The 25,609-nt window shown below is 43.7% G+C and overlaps 1 pseudogene across 1 annotated transcript in view; it reads left to right on the plus strand.

Annotated features, from left to right (window-relative positions):
- LOC311135355 (potassium voltage-gated channel subfamily KQT member 1-like) overlaps positions 1 to 25,609 on the plus strand; it is a 256,411-nt pseudogene that overhangs the window by 42,099 nt on the left and 188,703 nt on the right. Inside the window, exons 11-14 of the transcript XR_014615409.1 lie at positions 721 to 747; positions 2,412 to 2,462; positions 2,602 to 2,716; positions 11,105 to 11,179. The product of XR_014615409.1 is annotated as a potassium voltage-gated channel subfamily KQT member 1-like (transcript). The remainder of the gene's footprint in view (positions 1 to 720; positions 748 to 2,411; positions 2,463 to 2,601; positions 2,717 to 11,104; positions 11,180 to 25,609) is intronic.

The following is a 25,609-nucleotide window of genomic DNA, read 5'->3' on the forward strand; positions in this document are numbered from 1 at the left end:
GTCAAAGCACATAATCATAAAAGGAGGGAGAGGGATATAAACACAGAACGTAACCAGCACAGAAAGGAGTTATGGGGGAAAATGCTATCTCGTTTGGTGCTTAATTGGAGGGACGTAACTTAGATAATGAACAGGAACATGTGTCTTACTGCCTTTGAACTTTAGAGGGGGGGAAAAGCATATTTGTCAAGTTGCATGTATTTTGGATGTTGAGGCTAGTTAGTGGAGCCAAGGCTTTTGAAAGGCTGTCTGTTGATGTCATAAAGACATTTAAGTAGCCATGCTCACCATACTCCCAACAGCATGTTGTCAATAATGATCATGTTTAGAGTCCAGGCACCAGGCAGCATGGTGTGCTTTCTACTGCTAACAGTGTATAAAAACAGACATCTGCAGATTAAACTGTCTCTGGAGATTATGGGTCGTTTAAATGGGTTCTTATCCTGCGGAAACAAACTGTTAACAGTTTTCTTGTTGATGAAAAGTGTTGTTGGAACAGCAATGACATTGCACTCTCTTATATTAAGAGTTAAAGTCCTAGATTATGCTAAAATCTAAGTTTATCGTATGTTTTCTGACCTCAAAAGTGGTCTAATGTTGAGATGAGTCCATATCCCATGCCATCGGTTGTGTAGATTGATTTCTTTATATACAGTATGTCATATTAAGGCAGTGGTTTTGAGGACATCATTTTGAGAAGTTCTTTCTTTTCCTCCTCAGTCATCACCCGGATGCTCAGACAAACAGGTGAGCCCTCACCTCTCTACACTAAGACTCCATCTCCTAGTTGACATCACTCCATGGTCTCCAGTCTTCTTGACACACTTCAGTTCCAACTCACGCAGTTACAGGCTCAATCCTTTGTCCCTTTAAGAGATCCTCTGTGTTAATCATTAGTCAGTTGGTTTTTACCCAGATCTAGACAGTATTTTAAGAGTTTGTCACCAACCGGAGCAAACTGGAAGCCAGCATAGAGACAGACGCAGGCAGGGCCTGGACTCCCTCCTCTCCTCTCCACCAGCCCAGCCTGGGTGTTTTCTTTTCTGGCTGTCCTGCCAACACCAGTCTGGGTGAGGGCTGGGACAGGGTCCGGGGCCGGGGGACTCAACGGGGAACAGGGGGGACTGGGAGGGAGGTTGGGGTGATAAGCAGACATTGTGGAGCTCCAGTGGTCAGAATTAAACTGGGCATTGTTTGATTTAGTCAGCGTCCGGCTTATCACTCCACTTATCTGTCTGGCCCTCTGGCCCGGCTGCCGTCTGTGAGAATCTCCCTTTTCAATGGGGCGCTCTCTTTCCAGGCTGTCACTCTCTCTCCCTCTCTCGCTCTTTGTCTCTCTCTCTTTCTCTCTGTCACTCTGTCTATCACTCTCTCTGTCTCCCTCTTTCTGCCCAGCCCCCATCATCTCTCGCTCTCTGGCCCCTGCTTGTTTTCATTCTCTGGTGCTCCTAACCCAGTGTGTTTGCTCTGACTGGGCCAGATATTAATACGCCTGCAGTGTTTGTGTAGCAGATAAGCTCGCTCGCGTCCCCGGTCCCACTGAATGAAAGAGAGAGGTGGAGGAGCTGCACAGTACCCCCTGTCCTTAGCTTTCCCCTCTCTCTCCCTCTCCCCCTTCTTTATTTCTCCTTCTCTCTCTGTCTCTATCTGTGTCTCTCAATCTCTCCCCCCTCTCTCTCTGCCTACCACTCCCTCTCTCTTTCTCCCTCTCTCTCTTCTCTATCTCTCCCCCCCTTCTCTCTCTTCTTTCTGTGTGAGTGGGTCTAAAGTAACAGTGTAGCCGAAGCTTCCGGGCTGAACAATGTTAAACAAACTGATGTTAAAGGTCCAGAGGGTTGAGTTGCCTTTGCTTTGGTTGGAGTGGTCACCCAGTTCCTGGAACCCCATTTGCTATCATGCTTTATTCTTTATGAAACTATGCTGACTGTTGGACTGTAGCTAGGTCCTTACGATGTTACCAATCATCATCTTCACAGACTAAAATAACCTCTTCTTAGTGTGATGATACCATTCAATGGCATACTGTATACTTGATTGACTAGTAAAATAATAATAATATAATATGTCATGTGTGCATACATTTTTACGTATGGGTGGTCCCGGGGATCAAACTCACTACCCTGGCGTTACAAGCGCCATGCTCTACCAATTGAGCTACAGAGGACCACTAGTCAGCATATCTTCTACCTGTGTGTTTGTTCCACCTGTTTCTCACACTCCTTTTCTTTCTTTCTTTCTTTCTTTCTTTCTTTCTTTCTTTCTTTCTTTCTTTCTTTCTTTCTTTCTTTCTTTCTTTCTTTCTTTCTTTCTTTCTTTCTTTCTTTCTTTCTTTCTTTCTTTCTTTCTTTCTTTCTTTCTTTCTTTCTTTCTTTCTTTCTTTCTTTCTTTCTTATTGTTCTTCTTGACTCCAGGCGTTCAGCACTCGTGGTCCACTTTCAATCTGAGCTGTCCTGCCTCTCCAGGTAGACCCTCACACTTCCCTAATGGCTATCCTTTACTTTTTTAATTAGCCTATTTTCTTCTTACTTAGAAAAACGGAAGCTACATTGAACTTAATTATTGAGTATATCATCAAGACTCTTCTTGTATTGTCTCGCACAGTTAAGAGAAAACTGGACGGCCCTTCCATGGACATCTCCCGGGTGAACAGTTTGTGTGATGACATGGACTATGTCAGCGAGGACATCCCTTTACCCGTGGTGACAGACACAGCACAGTAAGTACCTAACGACCCCTCCATCCGTCACTCACTACAGTACATCTACCTGCCATTCATCAACCCTACAGCCATTGTATTGTACCCATGCTCTTGTCCTTATTAACTTATTAACCCATACCATAGATGCCTCCCTGCCTCTTACACAGGTCCATCCGTAATCCGTACGCTATAAAGCGTTTTGTTAGGCCAAAGAGCCCTCCCTGTTAATATAGAGCTGCTCTGTTCAACTCACTAGAGGGTTAAATGGCCTCTTGAGTGCTTGAAACCCTGGTTGTTACCACGACATAGAAAGGATTAACCTTGAGTTGGAGAAAACAGCCCAGTTTGTTTGTGACATGTTTGTAAGGTGACTGGTTGGCTTGTTACTATAGTGCCTTCGTGAAAGTATTCACACCCATTGACTTTTTACACATTTTGTTATGTTACAAAGTGGGATTAGAATTTATTTAATTGTCCTTTTTTGTCAACGATCCACACACAATACTTTGTAAGTCAAATTGGAAGAAAGTGATATGGTAAAAAAATATATATATGAAAAAGAAAACATATTCAACCTTAGTCAATGCATGTTAGAATCACCTTGTTTTGGGGTAAGTCTGTAAGATCTTTGCATACAGTGCCTTCAGAAAGTATTCATACCCCTTGACCTATTCCACATTTTATTGAGTTAAAGCCTGAATTCAAAATTAATTAAAATATTGTTTTCTCACCCATCTACACACAATACCCCATAATGACAAAGTGAAAACATGTTTTTAGAAATTTAGCAAATGTTATGAAAATTAAATACAGAAATATCGAATTTACATAAGTATTCACACCCCTGAGTCAATACATGTTAGAATCACCTTTGGCAGCTGTGAGTCTTTCTGGGTAAGTCTCTAAGAGCTTTGCACACCTGGATTGTACAATATTTGCACAATATTATTTTAATAATTATTCAAGTTCTGTCAAGTTGGTTGTTGATCATAGACATCCATTTTCAAGTCTTGCCATAGATCTTCAAGCCGATTTAAGTCAAAACTGTAACTACACCTCTCAGGAACATTCAACATCGTCTTGGTAAGCAACTCCAGTGTATATTTGGCCTTGTGTTTTAGGTTATTGTCTTTGCTGAAAGGTGAATTTGTCTCCCAGTGTCTGTTGGAAAGCACACTGAACAAGGTTTTCCTCTAGGATTTTGCCTGGGCTTTGCTCTATTCCATTTATTTTAATCCTAAAAAAAAACTCCCTAGTCCTTGCCGATGACAAGCATACCCATAACATGATGCAGCCACCACCATGCTTGAAAATATGAAGAATGGTACTCAGTGATGTGTTGGATTTGCCCCAAACATAGAACTTTGTATTCAGGACATAAAGATCATTTCTGTACCACATTATTTGCAGTTTTATTTTAGTGCCTTATTGCAAACAGGATGCATGTTTTGGAATATTTGTATTCTGTACAAGCTTCCTTCTTTTCACTATGTCAATGAAGTTAGGATTGTGGAGTAACTACAGTGTTGTTGATCCATCCTCAATTTTCTCCTATCACAGCCATTAAACTATGTAACTGTTTTAAAATCACCATTGGCCTCATGGTGAAATCCCTGAGCGGTTTCCTTCCTCTCCGGCAACTGAGTTAGGAAGGACACCTGTATCTTTGCAGTGACTGGGTGTATTGATACACCAGCCAAAGCGTAATTGATAACTTCATCATGCTCAAATTGATATTCAGTGTCTGCTTTTTTAATTTACACCCATCTACCAACAGGTGCCCTTCTTTGCGAGGCATTGTAAAACCTCTGTGGTCTTTGTGATTGAATCTGTGCTTGAAATTCACGACTGAGTGACGTTATAGATAATTGTATGTGTGTGCAGGAGCGGTGCGTGGGTAAAATCACCAGGGAAACCAAGCTAGGAAAAAAAAGCCATATTACAACCTTTATGTTGTGATAATTGCATTGTTAGCTCTATAAACGGTTAGTTCAATCATATGCCTTGACACCGTGATATATTAGCCTGAGGCAGAGACAATAAGAAGACACAGTGGAAGAATAAATTCAACCACACCTTTGTTTCACCACAAAACCAGAGAGCAACATCTGCCCAGAGAAGTCCACAAAACATATTGCATGTAACAAACATGGTCAAGCAAATGAATGTTTCTGACATTTTCGGACTACTAAACAACTATTGATTTAGAAGCGCGGAGAGTTACCGCAAGTCGAAAAGAAAACAGGTACTGCCTCCATTATTCCAGCACCATTTCAACTTCAACATTTCAACGTCATCAAATCACCTATGCTTAGTCTAATGCAGTGACAACTAAAATATACAAAAAAACGATTTAGTCCAATAAACGTAAGCTAAATATGATGTGGCTGCCCTGGTACTGATTTCTGTGTGTGTGTGTGTGTGTGTGTGTGTCTGCGTGCGTGCTTGCTTGCTTGCAAGTAGAAAAATACATTTAGACTCACCCTACTTGTAGAGAAACGCCAATGTCATCCTCCTCTTTCATGTTGCCTAAACGGTCTGTGACTCTGTCATACAGTACACACTTTACATTTTTGTTGTCCTAGGCTACCTGGCTAAAATGTTTGCTCACTAGCCAAACTTTCTTTAGTGGGCAACGATGTGCCAGGCCAGATAGTTAGCATTAGCCTACTACATCTAGCTACATGTTGAACTTCCATCCTCTCAGGCTAGGGGCACAATGTATGAATTTATGGTTGGATCAGAATCGCTGTTATAATCATTGGCCAGTTTGGATAATTAAGTAAAACCACAAGTCCAAATCCCTATATCCAGGACAACAACACAACGAGATGCAACAATTCAATGACATTTGGCTTCTGATGTGATTGGTGTGAAGCCAAATCCAAACTAGCTTCCCGTGAATTTTTTTGGGGGTTTGCCAGGACCATTCACAGCTGAGCTCACTCAGTTTAGCTCAACGCTGATTGGCTATTATTTAATATTTTTTTTATCAAGGGAAGCCAAATGCTGTCTGGCTTCCCTTGCATTCAATGCTACGGGTGGCATAATTGTCATACTCTTTTTGACCAGACAGCATCAAATAGATGGGCTACACATACTGAGACAGGGGGGCACTGTTTCCCTCGCTCGGATGCTTTCTCCGGTGAGGTACATTCAGCCTCTTGCGAATTGAAGGAAAATTATGAATCACAGAGAGACGAAATATCAATTATTTGGTATGTTTTGTTCTTTTTTGATGGTACATATTTTGGGGAAGCCTGGCTTCCCTTGGCATCCATGAATACACACCACTGTGTGTGTGGTACAGAGATGGGGTAGTCATTCAAAAATCATGTTAACAACTATTATTGCACACAGAGTGTGTCCATGCAACTTATTATGTGACTTATTAAGCACATTTTTACTCCTGTACTTACTTAGGGGTCAGGGAGGTGACCAAGAACCCAATGAAAACTCTGACAGAACTACTTCCTTGGCTGAGATGGGAGAACCTGCCAGAAGGACAACAGTCTCTACAGCACTTCACAAATCTGGGCTTTATGGGAGAGTGGCAAGATGGAAGCCACTCCTGAGAAGAAGGCATGACAGCACGTCTGGAGTTTGCAAAAAGGCACGTGAAAGACTCTGCGAGCATAAGGCAAAAGATTCATAAGGCAACAAATTACTATTTGGCCTGAATGCAAAACGCTATGTCTAGAGAAAACCAGGTACAGCTCATCACCCGTGTAACACTATCCCTACCATGAAGCATGGTGGTGGCAGCATCAACTGCTATGGGGATGCTTTTCAGCAGCAGGGACTGGGAGACTGGCAAGGATAGAGGGAACAATGAGAACCTGCTTCAGAGTGAAAATGACCTTAGACTGGGGGCAAAGATTTACGTTCCAACAGGACAATGACCCCAAGCATACAGTCAAAGCAATGCTGGAATGGCTTAAGAACAAGAATGTGAAAGTCTTTGAGTGGCCCAGCCAAAGCCCAGAGTTGAATCCCATTGAAAATCTGTGGAAAGATTTGAAGATTGCTGTTCACTGCCTCTCCCCATCTAACTTCACAGAAAATATGCAAGGAAGAATGGAAGAAAATCCCCAAATCCAGATGTGCAAAGCTGAAACAGACATACCCAAGACAACTAAAAGCTGTAAATGCTGCCAAAGGTGCTTCTACAAAGTATTGATTCAAGGGTGTGAATACTTATGTAAATGAATTTGCGAAAATTTCTAAAAACATGTTTTCACTTAATCCATTTTTCTATTTAATCCATTTTGAATTCAGGCTGTAACACAACAAAATGTGGAATAAATCAATGGGTATTCATAATTTTTGAAGGCACTGTATCTACTTTCACTGTCAATTAATGCTCTTTTTGTTGTTTATTGGAGACCAACACCTATTTTGCAACTTCACACTGTCAACTGTCACTTGACATGTTAACATTGAGCGAGAGAAGAGCTGCAGAGTGGCAGGACTTTGCACTGTCAGAGAGAGTGTCAACATTGCTGTTTTGCCAAAGGTGCTGCTGTGGTGCTAGGGGGACATTGCTACTATAAATATTGTCTCCAATGGGATGAAAATACATTTGACTTGATCAAATCCTCAAATCATCCACAAATTTCAATGGGATTGGCAGTTATTTATCTACAGGACAGAAGAAGTGGAGTGTCAGATATCTTAACAGTAGGCAGGGCAAACCCGTTTTGGTGATTCCTGGTATATCATCAAAATCAATCAATCGCAGCATGTTTTTAGACTCATTCAGCAGTTTTTACCTGATTAAGTACAATACCATTGGACATTAATGTTGAAAGTTACATTTATATTCCTAAAACATAAGTTGAAAATTATGCTGTCGCTGCTTCTTGTTGACAAGACATTTTGATAAATAGCCCAATGTCAAAACACAGTTTTAACGTGTCCAAATCAATAACCAATACGCAGAAACAGTTTGTGATATACTGAAAACCTAAACATAAATGTCTATCTACACATACAGTACCAGTCAAAAGTTTGGACACACCTACTCATTCAAGGGTTTTTCTATGTTTGTACTATTTTCTACATTGTAGAATAATAGTGAAGATATCAAAACTATGAAATAACACTTATGGAATCATGTAGTAACCAAAAAAGTGTTAAACAAATCAAAATATATTTTAGATTTTAGATTCTTCAAAGTAGCCACCCTTTGCCTTGATGACAGCTTTGCACACTCTTGGCATTCTCTCAACCAGCTTCATGAGGAATGCTTTTCCAACAGTCTTGAAGGAGTTCCCACATATGCTGAGCACTTGTTGGCTGCTTTTCCTTCACTCTACGGTCCAACTCATCCCAAACCATCTCAATTGGGTTGAGGTCGGGTGATTGTGGAGGCCAGGTCATCTGATGCAGCACTCCATCAATCTCCTTGGTCAAATAGCCCTTACACAGCCTGGAGGTGTGTTTTGGGTCATTGTCCTGTTGAATAACAAATGATAGCGTAGCGCAAACCAGATGGGATGGCATATCGCTGCAGAATGCTGTGGTAGCCATGCTGGTTAAGTGTGCCTTGAATTCTAAATAAATCACAGACAGTGTCACCAGCAAAGCAACTCCACACCATCACACCACCTCATCCATACTTCACGGAGGGAACCACACATGCAGAGATTATCCATTCACCTACTCTGCATCTCACAAAGACACATAGGTTGGAACCAAAAATCTCAAATTTGGACTCATCAGACCAAAGGACAGATTTTCACCAGTCTAATGTCCATTGCTCATGTTTCTTGGCCCAAGCAAGTCTCTTCTTATTATTGGTGTCCTTTAGTAGTGGTTTCTTTGCAGCAATTCGACCATGAAGGCCTGATTCACACGGTCTCCTCTGAACAGTTGATGTTGAGATGTGTCTGTTACTTGAACTCTGTGAGGCATTTATTTGGGCTGAAATCTGAGGTGCAGTTAACTCTAATGAACTTATCCTCTGCAGCAGAGGTAACTCTGGGTCTTACCTTCCTGTTGCGGTCCTCATGAGAGCCAGTTTCATCATAGTGCTTGATGGTTTTTGCGACTGCACTTGAAGAAACTTTAAATGTTCTTGAAATGTTCCGTATTGACTGACCTTCATGTCTTAAAGTAATGATGTACTGTAATTTGTCTTTGCTTATTTGAGCTGTTCTTGCCATAATATGGACTTGGTCTGTATACCACCCCTACCTTGTCACAACACAACTGATTGGCTCAAATGCATGAAGAAGGAAAGAAATTCCACAAATTAACTTTTAACAAGGCACACCTGTTAATTGAAATGCATCCCAGGTGACTACCTCATGAAGCTGGTTGAGAGAATGCCAAGAGTGTGCAAAGCTGCCATCAAGGCTACTTTGAAGAATCAAATATATAAAATATATTTGGATTTGTTTAACACTTTTTGATTACTACATGATTCCATATGTGTTATTTCATAGTTTTGATGTCTTCACTATTATTCTACAATGTAGAAAATTGTACAAATAAAGCAAAACCCTTGAATGAGTAGGTGTGTCCAAACTTTTGACTGGTACTGTACATGTGCAACAATAGTAATCATATTTTTTTAAACAAGCACCTCATAAACTGCACACGCACCAAAAACTCTTGGCAGAAAATCACTGATATCGATTAGGGGGAAATCAGGTTGCACGTCCTGTTAAAAGTTACACTACTGAAAAACCACATGGAATCTGGGAATATATGTATATCACTGGTTTAGGACAACTTGTAGAAGACAACCAGCTACATTTTGGATTGTTGCATTTTGTTTCAAGTGGGACGCCAACGCAGAAAGCTAAACACAACACTATTTTCTTAATCACTCATATTGATATCACGTTGAAATCAATAGAAAGGGGGCAGAAATGTGGGTTGTATGCACTGTTTAAACATTCATTATACAAAGACCACACGTAAACTTGGAATAATCTATATAACTATGTATACTGTCCACATCATGGAAAATAGCGTAATATACATTAATTAGATATGGCAAAATAATTCAACATCTTAATTTTGGATGATGGTAAATGAAGCAAACACATATATTTCTCACTAGTTTAACCATATAGAGATACATTTTTTTATTCCTTAATCACAATTTAACCAGGCGCTCTAGACTAGAGCGTCCATAGGGTCTGTGCAGCAGGCTGAACGTTTGACGTCCCTATTAACAGCCTAGGGGTGGTGTGGTGCAGGGTGCATGCACTCAAGGCCTGTCATTTAACTCAGCTAGGTAGCCTACTGTACTGTATGACTGTGTAGGGTGTCCCTTCAGAATAATGCCTGTAGTCATCCCTCATAATGTGACGGTACATCTGTCTTGGCGCCCTTCATTGGCTCAAGTGACCCGGCTACTAGGCTATAGCATGCCTGCTGACTTAAGGCATGGACAGACCGGTACGATTGTCGAGTGTCTGCCGGCCGAGAGTACTTAGCTCCTCTGAACACAGTCCCAGCCGTAATTTGCAAACCGAGTGTAAACCGATTCTACATGTAGAAACGGGCGATAATGACGGCCGTCAGTCGGCCACCAACGGGTGGTCTTTATAACACACTGCACCATCAGCAAGCGAACGAACGGCACCCTAATGTACAGACCGACAATTGGTTTGGTGAGTTTTCTCCTTTAAAGTGTTGATAACCGCAAAGAATGTTCACTTGATCAGTCGCAAACTTACAATCATTTTGTGTGAGACTGAAATAGTTACAGTACATCGTACTGTATGTGTTGTAGTTGTGTGGCCATTCTTGACCTTTTGCTCTGTGATGAGATGTTAATGACCTGTGGTTTCCTTATTTATGCTGACTGAGGATTTTCCTAAAATACTGTTTTTTTCTCTACAAATTATTTTGAGTCAACAGTGAAGCATCTGTTGTATTTTTTTTCCTTGAGATCCTTCAAATTGGCCATAGGTGTGGCACTGGCCTGCAAATTATATTTACTTTCAATTATGTCATTTGGCTTGAACCGTTTCATTTCTTAACCCTATTACTAGCCATCTATGGCAGAGTTTATAGAATGAAGTGTTGGGCGTAACCTATTTACACAAATTGGATTCGACGTATTTATGTGTAATAAAAAAAATGTGGAAGGGGGAGAACATACATGCAATGGACTCGAGTGTACAGAGGAGTGTGTGTGCATGCATACGTGCGTGTGTGTCTCTCAGTGTGTACACACACACCACACAGTAGGCATTCTCCTTTCTCCCCTGACCTCCTTGCCACTCCCCAGCTCAGCTAATCCAATATCACCTCTAACACCCTCCTCATTCTGCATTCCTCTTCTGATTTAATCGCTTTCTTCTCCTCCCTATATCCTCCTCCTCTCCTGTCAAACCCCCAGCCCAGAGTCTTTGCAAAAGGAACACAAATGCTTCTCTCTTGCAGTCTGTTGACCAGCCCATTCGTGGCAAAGGTCCAGGACTCAGTCTCAACTCACCAACTTGAATTCAGGAAGGTACTGTACTGCCTGCAGGGTTTTACACTATTAAAATTACCCCCCCTCCAGCCCTCCCCTTTACCCTGATGTTATTTACTCCAATTATATACTCCATCCACATGTAAAAAGAATGACTGAAGTGTGACATCTTATAAAAGCTGATGAACAACTATCCAAATGGTAGAGCATCACTAATCTGATAGTTCCACCCCTGGAAAGAGGATTCAATCAAGTCTATAAAAGTGTTATGTTTTTGATTCACCTGGCAATCTTTTTGTTTTCTTCAACAAAATCAAAATGTTCTCCATTGAAGGTCGACTGACCGAAAGCTCAGCTACAATTAAATACATTTGCATCTGATTGGAAGTGTGGTGGAGACTTTTTCCTATTTTTCCAGTTTTTCCTTTTGCTTCCAGCACCTACACTAATCAACTCTGGGTGTGCGGAAGCTTCTGCCTATTATCTTAAATAAGGCCATAATTTACAGTATGTAGCCTCCCTCTATGTGCTGTTGTACAGTGGGGAAAAAAAGTATTTAGTCAGCCACCAATTGTGCAAGTTCTCCCACTTAAAAAGTTGAGAGAGGCCTGTACATTTCATCATAGGTACACGTCAACTATGACAGACAAAATTAGATTTTTTTTCTCCAGAAAATCACATTGTAGGATTTGTAATGAATTTATTTGCAAATTATGGTGGAAAATAAATATTTGGTCAATAACAAAAGTTTCTCAATACATTGTTATATACCCTTTGTTGGCAATGACACAGGTCAAACGTTTTCTGTAAGTCTTCACAAGGTTTTCACACACTGTTGCTGGTATTTTGGCCCATTCCTCCATGCAGATCTCCTCTAGAGCAGTGATGTTTTGGGGCTGTCGCTGGGCAACACAGACTTTCAACTCCCTCCAAAGATTTTCTATGGGGTTGAGATCTGGAGACTGGCTAGGCCACTCCAGGACCTTGAAATGCTTCTTACGAAGCCACTCCTTCGTTGCCCGGGCGGTGTGTTTGGGATCATTGTCATGCTGAAAGACCCAGCCATGTTTCATCTTCAATGCCCTTGCTGATGGAAGGAGGTTTTCACTCAAAATCTCACGATACATGGCCCCTATTCATTCTTTCCTTTACACGGATCAGTCGTCCTAGTCCCTTTGCAGAAAAACAGCCCCAAAGCATGATGTTTCCACCCCCATGCTTCACAGTAGGTATGGCGTTCTTTGGATGCAACTCAGCATTCTTTGTCCTCCAAACACGACGAGTTGAGTTTTTACCAAAAAGTTCTATTTTGGTTTCATCTGACCATATGACATTCTCCCAATCCTCTTCTGGATCATCCAAATGCACTCTAGCAAACTTCAGACAGGCCTGGACATGTACTGGCTTAAGCAGGGGGACACGTCTCGCACTGCAGGATTTGAGTCACTGGCGGCGTAGTGTGTTACTGATGGTAGGCTTTGTTACTTTGGTCCCAGCTCTCTGCAGGTCATTCACTAGGTCCCCCCGTGTGGTTCTGGGATTTTTGCTCACCGTTCTTGTGATCATTTTGACCCCACGGGGTGAGATCTTGCGTGGAGCCCCAAATCGAGGGAGATTATCAGTGGTCTTGTATGTCTTCCATTTCCTAATAATTGCTCCCACAGTTGATTTCTTCAAACCAAGCTGCTTACCTATTTCAGATTCAGTCTTCCCAGCCTGGTGCAGGTCTACAATTTTATTTCTGGTGTCCTTTGACAGCTCTTTGGTCTTGGCCATAGTGGAGTTTGGAGTGTGACTGTTTGAGGTTGTGGACAGGTGTCTTTTATACTGATAACAAGTTCAAACAGGTGCCATTAATACAGGTAACGAGTGGAGGACAGAGGAGCCTCTTAAAGAAGAAGTTACAGGTCTGTGAGAGCCAGAAATCTTGCTTGTTTGTAGGTGACCAAATACTTATTTTCCACCATAATTTGCAAATAAATTCATTAAAAATCCTACAATGTGATTTTCTGTAAAAAAAAATCTAAATTTGTCTGTCATAGTTGACGTGTACCTATGATGAAAATTACAGGCCTCTCTCATTTTAAGTGGGAGAACTTGCACAATTGGTGGCTGACTAAATACCTTTTTTCCCCACTGTATATGGTTGTTTGCTGGCCTTGAAAACGATGCACATGGGAAGAGCATCATAAGAGGTCAGGTGGCTGACCATCATGTGAATAGTTGTTCTCTTGGATCTTTTAGAAGGGCATATGATGGACGTGTAAAGATGTGTCCAAAGCTCAACTGATCCTTCTCCCTCCCTACAGTAGATGGCCCTCTTCTATTACACACCAGATACCGTACTCATAAAGTACTTGAGCATCTAAGTGGGGGGATACTGTACTCAGTTCATTCATCAAGAGGGTGGAAAACCACTATGTGTAGCTTTGTCCGCTTTCATTTGAGGTTGCAAAAACATATCTGATATATTCCAGTTACTGTATGTTTTATTGGTACAGTAATTATGTAGTTACAGCACTGTTTATGCTCCAGTGTATTGTGTTACACTGTGGTGGTAGGATACGCCTAAAGTATGCCCGGGAGTTTTCTCTGCCTCGTGTTTTGGTAGAATTGAGAAGTGAGTTCTGTTTTTGTGTGTGATATCCTTTGATATGACAGAAAAGGTTTGGCCTACATGCCGATACATCACTGCACTGTGCTTTAGGTCAACACACACAGTAATTCCCCACACGTTTTCATTCTGATTTTAGCAAGATATGATTTTCCTAAATCAACAGTGAAAATGGCCACTCACCATTTGTGGCTCATAGTGTTGTGTGTTATTATAGTGAAACCCTTTTAGGGCTCAGACACACCAAGGTTACTGACTGCCGAGAGGTACTTAGCACCTAGAGTGTCGGCAGGTCACTTTTTGTTGTAGCACAGATCCACAACTGATCAGCCTCTTTAAAATACCCCTTGTTAGATAGTTTGTTTGTTTGCTTGTTAGATACAGTTGAAGTCGGAAGTTTACATTCACTTAGGTTGTCATTAAAACTCGTTTTTTAACCACTCCACAAATTTCTTGTTAACAAACTATAGTTTTGGCAAGTCAGTTAGGACATCTACTTTGTGCATGACAAAAGTAATATTTCCAACAATTGTTTACAGACAGATTATTTCACTTATCACAATTCCAGTGGGTCAGAAGTTTACAAACACTAAGTTGACTGTGCTTTTAAACAGCTTGGAAAAGTCCAGAAAATGATGTCACAGCTTTAGAATCTTCTGATAGGCTAATTGACATAATTTGAGTCAATTGGAGGTGTACCTGTGGATGTATTTCAAGGCCTACCTTCAAACTCAGTGCCTCTTTGCTTGACATCATGTGAAAATCAAAAGAAATCAGCCAAGACCTCAGAGAAATAATTGTAGACCTCCACAAGTCTGGTTCATCCTTAGGAGCAATTTCCAAACGGCTGAAAATACCACGTTCATCTGTACAAACAATAGTACGCAAGTATAAACAGCATGGGACCACGCAGCCGTCATACCGCTCAGGAAGGAGACAGGTTCTGTCTCCTAGAGATGAACGTACTGTCACGCCCTGACGCTGGGGACTCTTATTTGTTGAGTCAGGGTGTGATTTTCTATGTTGTGTTGTTCTATGTTATAGGTTCTTGTATGGGTATTTCTATGTTGGCCGGTGTGGTTCCCAATCAGAGGCAGCTGTCGCTCGTTGTCTCTGATTGGGGACCATACTTAGGCAGCCTATTGGCACTAGTGGGTTGTGGGATCTTGTTCCGTGTTAGGTATGTTGTTTGTGTACCTTGGACTTCACGTTTCGTTTCTTGTTTTGTCGTTGTGTTTATAAGTCTAATAAACATGTATGCATATCACGCTGCGCCTTGGTCTGACCCGTTCATGAACGAACGTGACAGAAGATCCCACCAAACGAGGACCAAGCAGCGTGCCCAGGAGGAGCGAATAGCCATGTCACAGGTGGGCAAATTGTGGTCATGGGAAGAGATATTGTGCCAGCTCTCCGCTCCAGACCTCCAGTCCGCCTTCGCAGTCCGGTCCGGCCCGTTCCTGCTCCTCGTACCAAGCCAGTGGTGCACGTCGCCAGCCCGGCCCGGCCCGTTCCTGCTCCTCGCACCAAGCCAGTGGTTCGCGTCGCCAGCCAGGCCCGGCCTGTTCCTGCCCCTCGCACCAAGCCAGTGGTGCGCGTCGCCAGCCCGGCCCGGCCTGTTCCTGCCCCTCGCACCAAGCCAGTGGTGCGCGTCGCCAGCCCGGTCCAGTCTGTTCCTGTCCCTCGCACCAAGCCAGTGGTGCGCGTCGCCAGCCCGGCCCGGCCTGTTCCTGCCCCTCGCACCAAGCCAGTGATGCGCGTCGCCAGCCCGGTCCGGTCTGTTCCTGCCCCTCGCACCAAGCCAGTGGTGCGCGTTGCCAGCCCGGCCCGGCCTGTTCCTGCCCCTCGCACCAAGCCAGTGGTGCGCGTCGCCAGCCCGGCCCGGCCTGTTTCTGCTCTTCGCACCAAGCCAGTGGTGCATGTTCCTAGTCCAGTTCGGCCCATGCCTGCTCCTCGCACCAGACCAGTGGTGAGTGTGTCCAGTCCGGCACGACCCGTGCCCGCTCCACCAGTGCCTGGTCTGGCACCAGTCAGCAGCTCCAGTCCGTAGCCAGAATAGTCCGCTCCATCGGTGCCTGATTTAGCTCCGGTCAGCTGCTCCACTCCGGAGCCAGAGTAGTCCACTCCACCGGGGTCCAGTCCAGCTCCGGTCAGCGGCTCCACTCCGGAGCCAGAGCAGTCCGCTCCACCGGTGCCTGATCCAGCTCCGGTCAGCGGCTCCACTCCGGAGCCAGAGCAGTCCGCTCCACCGGGGTCCAGTCCAGCTCCGGTCAGCGGCTCCAGTCCAGACCAGACGTCAGCCCCTCTCCAGGTTCGGCGTCTCCCACACCAGGGTCTAGACAGGGCTTGGAGTATAGTGGGAGGAAGGAGAGGGGAAGCAGCGCGCCGAGGTCCAGACCAGACCAGGGGCGCAACAGGGAGGCGGAGAATAGGTGGTGGTCACGCCCGGAGCCGGACCCGCCTCCGAGGCGGAATGCCCACCCGGCCTCTACCCTGTTAAGTAAAGGTTGTGCGGTCGGAGTCCGCACCTTTGGGGGGGGGGGGGGGGGTACTGTCGCCCTGACGCTGGGGACTCTTATTTGTTGAGTCAGGGTGTGATTTTCTATGTTGTGTTGTTCTATGTTATAGGTTCTTGTATGGGTATTTCTATGTTGGCCGGTGTGGTTCCCAATCAGAGGCAGCTGTCGCTCGTTGTCTCTGATTGGGGACCATACTTAGGCAGCCTATTGGCACTAGTGGGTTGTGGGATCTTGTTCCGTGTTAGGTATGTTGTTTGTGTACCTTGGACTTCACGTTTCGTTTCTTGTTTTGTCGTTGTGTTTATAAGTCTAATAAACATGTATGCATATCACGCTGCGCCTTGGTCTGACCCGTTCATGAACGAACGTGACACGTACTTTGGTGCGAAAAGTGCAAATCAATCCCAGAACAACAGCAAAGGACCTTGTGAAGATGCTGGAGGAAACAGGTACAAAAGTATCTATATCCACAGTAAAACGAGTCCTATATCGACATAACCTGAAAGGCCGCTCAGCAAGGAAGAAGCCACTGCTCCAAAACCGCCATAAAAAAGCCAGACTACGGTTTGCAACTGCACATGGGGACAAAGATCGTAATTTTTTTAGAAATTTCTCATTTTCTCTGGTCTGATGAAACAAAAATATAATTGTTTGGCCATAATGACCATCGTTATGTTTGAAGGAAAAAGGGGGTGCTTGCAAGCCGAAGAACACCATCCCAACCGTGAAGCACGTGGGTGGCAGCTTCATGCTGTGGGGGTTCTTTGCTGCAGGAGGGACTGGTACACTTCACAAAATAGATGGCATCATGAGGAAGGAAAATTATGTGGATGTATTGAAGCAACATCTCAAAACATCATCAGTCAGGAAGTTAAAGCTTGGTCGCAAATGGGTCTTCCAAATGGACAATGACCCCAAGCATACTTCCAAAGTTGTGGCAAAATGGCTTAAGGACAACAAAGTCAAGGTATTGGAGTGGCCATCACAAAGCCCTGACCTCAATCCTATAGAAAATGTGTGGGCAGAACTGAAAAAGCATGTGCGAGCAAGGAGGCCTACAAACCTGACTCAGTTACACCAGCTCTGTCAGGAGGAATGGGCCAAAATTCACCCAACTTATTGAAGCTTGTGGAATGCTACCCAAAACGTTTGACCCAAGTTAAACAATTTGAAGGCAATGCTACCAAATACTAATTGAGTGCATGTTAAATTCTGACCCACTGGGAATGTGATGAACGAAAGAAAAGCTGAAATAAATAATTATCTCTACTATTATTCTGACATTTCACATTCTTAAAATAAAGAGGTGATCCTAACTGACCTAAGACAGGGAATTCTTAATAGGATTAAATGTCAGGAATTGTGAAAAACTGAGTTTAAATGTATTTGGCTAAGGTGTATGTACAGTTGTGGTCAAAAGTTTTTTGAGAATGACACAAATACTAATTTTCACAAAGTCTCTGCCTCAGTTTTGATGATGGCAATTTGCATATACTCCAGAATGTCATGAAGAGTGATCAGATGAGTTGCAATTAATTGCAAAGTCCCTCTTTTCCATGAAAATGAACTTAATCCCCAAAAAACATTTCCACTGCATTTCAGCCCTGCCACAAATCACCAGCTGCCATCATGTCCTCTGTAGCTCAATTGGTAGAGCGTGACGCTTGTAACGCCAGGGTAGTGGGTTCGATCCCCGGGACCACCCATACGTACAAATGTATGCGCACATGACTGTAAGGCGCTTTGGATAAAAGCGTCTGCTAAATGGCATATTATTATTATATTATATTATGTCAGTGATTCTCTCGTTAACACAGGTGAGAGTATTGACGAAGACAAGGCTGGAGATCACTCTGTCATGCTGATTGAGTTAGAATAACAGACTGGAAGCTTTAAAAGGAAGGTGGTGCTTGAAATCATTGTTCTTCCTCTGTTAACCATGGTTACCTGCAAGGAAACACGTGCCGTCATCATTGCTTTGCACAAAAAGGGCTTCACAGGCAAGGATATTGCTGCTAGTAAGATTGCACCTAAATCAACCATTTATCGAATCATCAAGAACTTCAAGGAGAGATGTTCAATTGTTGTGAAGAAGGCGTCAGGGCGCCCAAGATAGTCCAGCAAGCGCCAGGACCGTCTCCTAATGTTGATTCAGCTGCGGGATCGGGGCACCACCAGTGCAGAGCTTGCTCAGGAATGGCAGCAGGCAGGTGTGAGTGCATCTGCACGCACAGTGAGGTGAAGACTTTTGGAGGATGGCCTGATGTCAAGAAGGGCAGCAAAGAAGCCACCTCTCTCCAGGAAAAACATCAGGGACAGACTGATATTCTGCAAAAGGTACAGGGATTGGACTGCTGAGGACTGGGGTAAAGTCATTTTCTCTGATGAATCCCCTTTCCGATTGTTTGGGGCATCCGAAAAACACCTTGTCCGGAGAAGACAAGGTGAGCGCTACCATCAGTCCTGTGTCATGCCAACAGTAAAGCATCCTGAGACCATTCATGTGTGGGGTTGCTTCTCAGCCAAGGGAGTGGGCTCACTCACAATTTTGCCTAAGAACACATCCATGAATAAAGAATGGTACCAACACATCCTCAGAGAGTAACTTCTCCCAACCATCCAAGAAGAGTTTGGTGACGACCAATGCCTTTTCCAGCACGATGGAGCACCTTGCCATAAGGCAAAAGTAATAACTAAGTGGCTCGGGGAACAAAACATCAACATTTTGGGGTCCATGGCCAGGAAACTCTCCAGACCCATTGAGAACTTGTGATCGATCCTCAAGAGGCGGGTGGACAAACAAAAACCCACACATTTTGACAAACTCCAAGCATTGATTATGCAAGAATGGGCTGCCATCAGTCAGGATGTGGCCCAGAAGTTAATTGACAGCATACCAGGGCGGATTGCAGAGGTCTTGAAAAAGAAGGGTCAACACTGCAAATATTGACTCTTTGCATAAACTTAATGTAATTGTCAATAAAAGCCGTTGACACTTATGGAATGCTTGTGATTATACTTCAGTATACCATAGTAACATCTGACAACAATATCTAAAAACCCTGAAGCAGCAAACTTTGTGAAGACCAATACTTGTGTCATTCTCAAAACTTTTGACCACGACTGTAAAATTCCGACTTCAACTGTAGCTTGGTAAAGCATTTAGTGTTGTGTGCATTGTGCTGCACCATTAGTTTCATATGAAGTGTGTGTGACTGCCTGCCTGAGTTAGCAAGCTAACATTAACATGTGTCTCCCGAGTGGCGCAGTGGTCTAAGGCACTGCATCGCAGTGCTAGCTGTGCCACTAGAGATCCTGGTTCGAATCCAGGCTCTGTCGTAGCCGGCCGAGACCGGGAGACCCATGGGGTGGCACAATTGGTCCAGGGTAGGGGAGGGAATGGCCGGCAGGGATGTAGCTCAGTTGGTAGAGCATGGCGTTTGCAATGCCAGGATTGTGGGTTCGATTCCCACGGGGGGCCATTATTAAAATATATATAATGTATGCACTCACTAACTGTAAGTCGCTCTGGATAAGAGCGTCTAGTCAAATGTAAACTAGCAGAGCTAGTGCACATTATCAAATTTAACAAACAAATCCTTCTTCAAGCACAAAACTCCTTAGCTAGATGAAAAATATGTATTATGCAGGTTTATTGTTTTAGAACAATTCTGATGAAAAGGGGGTGGATCACACCGGGAAAAGTGCTCTCTTTTTTCCTTTTTCTTGTCATTCCTGTCTGCTTCCCCACGTGGAGGTTCGTGCTCTTTGATTGGCTCGAAGTCAAGTCGTCGGCCACTAACGAGCATTGCAATTCTACAAGTAGAAACGTCAGGTTCATCAGTACCAGGTTGGTACGCAGCAGGTACCGCTTTTGTTCTAGCAAGAGAAGCAACGGCATCCTACTGTGATAAGTACCTATTGGCCGTCAGTTTTCTCGGTGTGTCTGACCTCTTAGTCTTTATCTTTTTGTCAATGAATTCAGTATGTTCACAGTCTGGCAGATTAATTTGATTCAAGCATTCATGAGATGATTATGGTTTATTATCAAATCAAATCAAATCAAATGTTATTGGCCACATGCGCCAAATACAACAGGTGTAGACATTACAGTGAAATGCTTACTTACAGCCCTTAACCAACAGTGCATTTATTTTTTATAAAAAATTAGAATAAAACAACAAAAAAGTGTTGAGAAAAAAAGAGCAGAAGTAAAATAAAATAACAGTAGGGAGGCTATATATACAGGAGGGTACCGGTGCAGAGTCAATGTGCGGGGGCACCGGCTAGTTGAGGTAGTTGAAGTAATATGTACATGTGGGTAGAGTTAAAGTGACTGTGCATAAATAATTAACAGAGTAGCAGCAGCGTAAAAAGATGGGGTGGGGGGGCAGTGCAAATAGTCCGGGTAGCCATGATTAGCTGTTCAGGAGTCTTATGGCTTGGGGGTAGAAGCTGTTGATAAGTCTTTTGGACCTAGACTTGGCACTCTGGTACCACTTGCCGTGCGGTGGCAGAGAGAACAGTCTATGACTAGGGTGGCTGGAGTCTTTGACAATTTTGAGGGCCTTCCTCTGACACCGCCTGGTATAGAGGTCCTGGATGGCAGGAAGCTTGGCCCCAGTGATGTACTGGGCCGTACGCACTACCCTCTGTAGTGCCTTGCGGTCGGAGGCCAAGCAGTTGCCATACCAGGCGGTGATGCAACCAGTCAGGATGCTCTCGATGATGCAGCTGTATAATTTTTTGAGGATCTGAGGACCCATGCCGAGTATATGTGGTGTTGAAGAGCAGATGTTGAGATAATTACCATCAGTGGGAAACTGTATGAGTGTATGCTAGTGTGTTTGTGTCATGGAACACTGTCATGCCCATATCTCTGCTCTACAGGGGTAAGGCTGAGCCAGAGGCTCTAACAGATTTGGGAAGTGGGCACTCCCATAACAGCTGCTTTGTTTTTACTTGGTGTCACGGCATGGAAGACAGCAGCTCTGTCATTTGGCTTCAATGACAGACAGACAAACAGACAGACAACGAACAACAACATTCTCTTGCAGCAACCAGCAGCAAGGTGTTTCTCCGTCTGTGTTTGTTTGTTATTTAGTATTTTACCAGTTTTAGATCACTGTTTTAATTCACTGAAAGCAAGGATCTAGTATAACAATTAAGTAGAAAGCAGTGTTGAACTCTTCCCCTAATTGCCTTCGGGAACATGGAGTTAACAGCCTTGTTTTTATTGTGGATGGCATTTCACCTGGTACAAAGTGTGCAAGATATTCCCCATTCACAATCAACTCAGACCCAGTACAGTAGGGAGTTTCCTCTCCAGTAGAATAATCCCCCAAATGCCAATCCTCCCTCTGATCTAATCTACCCAAACCTTGATGCATTTGATCTTAATAATGGTCAAAGGGATTCTACCAGTGGGCTACACCGCAAGGTGAGAAAGCGGGGGAAGAGGGGTGTAGTCCGGGAAAAGGCGAAGCGTCAGTCTCTATCGCACATTCCCCTGCCCTCTATCATTCTAGCAAATGCCCAGTCTCTTCGTAACAAAACTGATCAACTGCAAGCCCATGTTCGTTTCCAACATGAATTCAGATGCCTGTATTCTGGCTCTCAGGGAGACATGGCTTAAGGATAAGGACTTAGACTCTGAGCTGGTGATTGACGGGTTTGGGGCGCCTATACGCTTGGAACGAGATGCCGAGGTTACTGGTAAAACACTGAGAGGTGGAGTATGTCTCTGTGAATGAGCACTGGTGCAAAACTACTGGTTAGGGAAAGACTATGCACAAAGGATGTTGAACTGCTATCCGTGTCATTGCGCCCCTACTATCTGCCCCGGGAATTTCCTCAAATATTTGTCACTGTGGTTTACAGCCACCCGAAGGCAAATTAGAGTAATACCGCGGAGTTAATACTCCAGGCGACGCAGAAATTTGAAACTATATCTCCAAATGCCCCGAACATCATCCTTGGTGACTTTAACCACTGTTGTCAAAAACTTTGAGGAACTTCCATCAGTATGTCACTTAACAAGATCCTGGATCTGTGTTAAGGTTCTGTTAAGGGAGCGTATAAATCCCTTACCCTACCCCACTGGGCACAGCTGACCACAACTGCGTCCACCTTATCCCGGTGTATCGCACAATGCTGCGGATGGGTAAAGTGCTTACAAAGTGGATTAAGAACTGGACTGATGATTCCTCCCTGACCCTACAGGGGTGTATTGACTGTACTGATTGGGACATGCTTAAAGAGTAATGCGCTGATATTGATGAGCTCACTGATGTTGTTAGCTCCTGGGTTTCATATTGTGAAGATATAGTCCCAGATAAGGTTATTAAGGTATACCCAAATAGTAAACCTTGGGTTAGCAAGTCTCTCAAGGTGCTGTTAAACTGTAAAAGAAAGACATTTAAAGATGATAACCTTACTGAGTTAAATAGGCTGCAGAAAGAGGTGAAATGTGAGGGTGCCAAATCTATGGAAACCGTCTACTGTGATCCCAGTCGCCAAGAACAACCACACGAAGGTTCTTGATGACTACAGACCAGTCGCCTTGACCTCCTTGGTCATGAAGTCCTTTGAGAAGCTGGTTATGAATGAGCTTCTGGACAAGACACAGCACCTTCTTGATCCGTTTCAGTTTGCATATAGGGCTAAGCGGGGTGTACAGGATGCTAATGTCGCCCTACTAGAACTTCTATTCATTTTTCTTTCTTTACATTCAAACATCTAGAGGGTAGCAAAACTCATGCCAAGTTGTTATTTGTTGATTTCTCATCTGCTTTTAACACCATTCAACCCCACCTGTTAATGAACCAACTCACTAATAATTTTGGTGTGGACTCTCACGTAGTACAAGAACCGACACATCCTGAAGTTTGCGGACAACTCTGTAATAGTCAGTGTCCTTCATGCTAATGAAACTGCCCATGGCCCTGTTGTTGATGATTGTGTACATTGGTGTGACAGTGCATTCTTACAACTAAATCTGTGACAAAAACCAAAGATATGCGTATGGATTTCAGGCATCAACCATCTACCCCTCAGAACACTATCATCAAGGGCCATGTGGTAGACACTGTAGACTACAAGTATCTTTGCACGATTGATAATCAATTGAACTTTGAGTGTAACACTGACATGTTGTGTAAGAAGGGCCTGCAACACTTTTTTTGTCTTAGGAAACTGGCAAAGTTCCAGGTAGACAGGACCTTGATGACTCTCTTTTTTAAGTCGTACATAGTCTGTCTTAACATTGTCTTTGATTTGCTGGTACGGCAACCTTGGTATAAAAGCAAAAAATGCACTAGCTGGAATAGTGACGTGGGCAGTAAGATCACGGGTGTCCAGCAGAGTAGTCTGTCTGATCTGTACAACAGACAAGTGGTGAGGAAGGCAGAATCCATCCTGTCTGACTGTGCCAACCCCTACACCATGAGTTCCAGCTGGCTCCCGGTTTAGATTCCTAACGGTTAAGACTAACAGGTACACACACTCCTTCACCCCTATGGCCATTGCCCTTTTCAATACAGGGAAGAGAAGGAGGTAGGCTAGGGATGATGTTGAGGATGACGATGGCAATATGTGGTTGATGATGTTGAAGGTGATGTTGACGTTGATGATGTATTTGTTTGTTTTTGTCAGCACATTGATGATATGTTGTTGACCAGATGATCTAAGAATGCACAGAGCACTTTACTTATTAGGCAACTTTGGCTTGCTATACTTTTGTGCTGCTGCTGTCGATCACTAGTAGACCTATTGTATATATTAGTATTGATGGCTGTCAGCCCTATGACTTGATGTACTAGCTAGGTCATTGTATTCACTATAACTGTGTGTCATTGTGATCCATGTGGATTTTATATGTTCAATGTTGTTTTTCATGCTCCTTTGCTGCAAAACCAATTGCCCTCTGGGACAATAAAGTTTAAACTTGACGTTGAACTTGAATAGGAGTTTATATTAACAATAGTAATATTTCATCAGTTACGTTAGCTAGAATTGGTTGTGACCTTTCATCCGTTTACTCTGTCTTCTTCTCTGTGTGTTCTCAGTGAGTGTAAGATTCAGACTGACTCGATCATTGGGCCAGCAGTTGTTTGACTCTGTATTTTCCTATAGAGTTTCTCCTGTTGTTTCTATATGTGATAGTGCTATAGCAGATAGCAGGACTATAGCAGCCCAGTAGTGTTTTTTAAATCTTTAGACTTCCCTCAGAGTGGTGTTCAGATCAGAGGACATACGGACAGCTGTGTGTGACTGTGCCGACACTGGGCTGTCCAAGAGGAAGTGGTACTGCACAGCGGCTGCACGCCATCTGTCTCACTACCCCTCCACGCCATCTGTCTCACTACCCCTCCACGTGATCCGTCTCACTACCCCTCCACACGATCCGTCTCACTACTCCTCAACATGATCTCTGTCTTGGTATTTGTTAGGGGTTTGTTGTACAAAGAACACTTCTTCTGCGGATTGTATACATTTGTTTATGTTACAGTGTAAATTAGCTTTTTTTTTTTTACATGCCTTCCCTTTTTTTCCGGACTCGGGCAAAGTGTGATAAATAGTTATTTCCGTTAATTGTGCTATACTCAACAGAATGTGTGAGAAACAACTGGCTATGATGACACACACTGCTCTATATATGGTCTGTATGTGTATCTATGAGAGAAGTTGGTTTAATTTTCCCTGTCATCAAGATACAAACCCAACTGACAGATTTACATTCACAGAGCTTAGTCCTGCAGGAAAATAAAATGTTTTTAAATACTTATTTGGCCCCAAATAGAGGAAGGCCTTATATTGCTGATTGTGGTGTTCATTTACAGTTCCTCCATTCTCTTTCTCTCTCTCTCTCTCTCTCTCTCTCTCTCTCTCTCTCTCCTCTCTCTCTCTCTCTCTCTCTCTCTCTCTCTCTCTCTCTCTCTCTCTCTCTCTCTCTCTCTCTCTCTCTCTCTCTCTCTCTCTCTCTCTCTCTCTCTCTGTCCACTCTCTCTCTCTCCACTCTCTTCTCTCTCTCTCTCTCCACCCTCTCTTCTCTTTCTCTCTCCACCCTCTCTTCTCTACCTCTTCCCTCTTTTGTCCCAAGGCAGCAGACTAGAGTTGTGTGTCTGTCATCAAGTGACCTGGGGCAGTTACTCTGTTCCTCCTGTGGGGTGTGCCCTGGCACCTCTCCCCTGCCCCCCTGCCCCCACCCCTCCTCCACAGACCTGTAAAAGTCTGCATGGGCCACCAAGAGGGAGAGAGGGAGAGAGGGAGAGAGGGAGAGAGAGAGAGGAGTGCAGTGTTGGCTGCTGTTGCACTGATAGTCATTTGTCTTTTGTGCAACT

This window comes from Coregonus lavaretus, assembly GCF_964263955.1.
Source record: "Coregonus lavaretus genome assembly, chromosome: 9".
NCBI lineage: Eukaryota > Metazoa > Chordata > Actinopteri > Salmoniformes > Salmonidae > Coregonus > Coregonus lavaretus.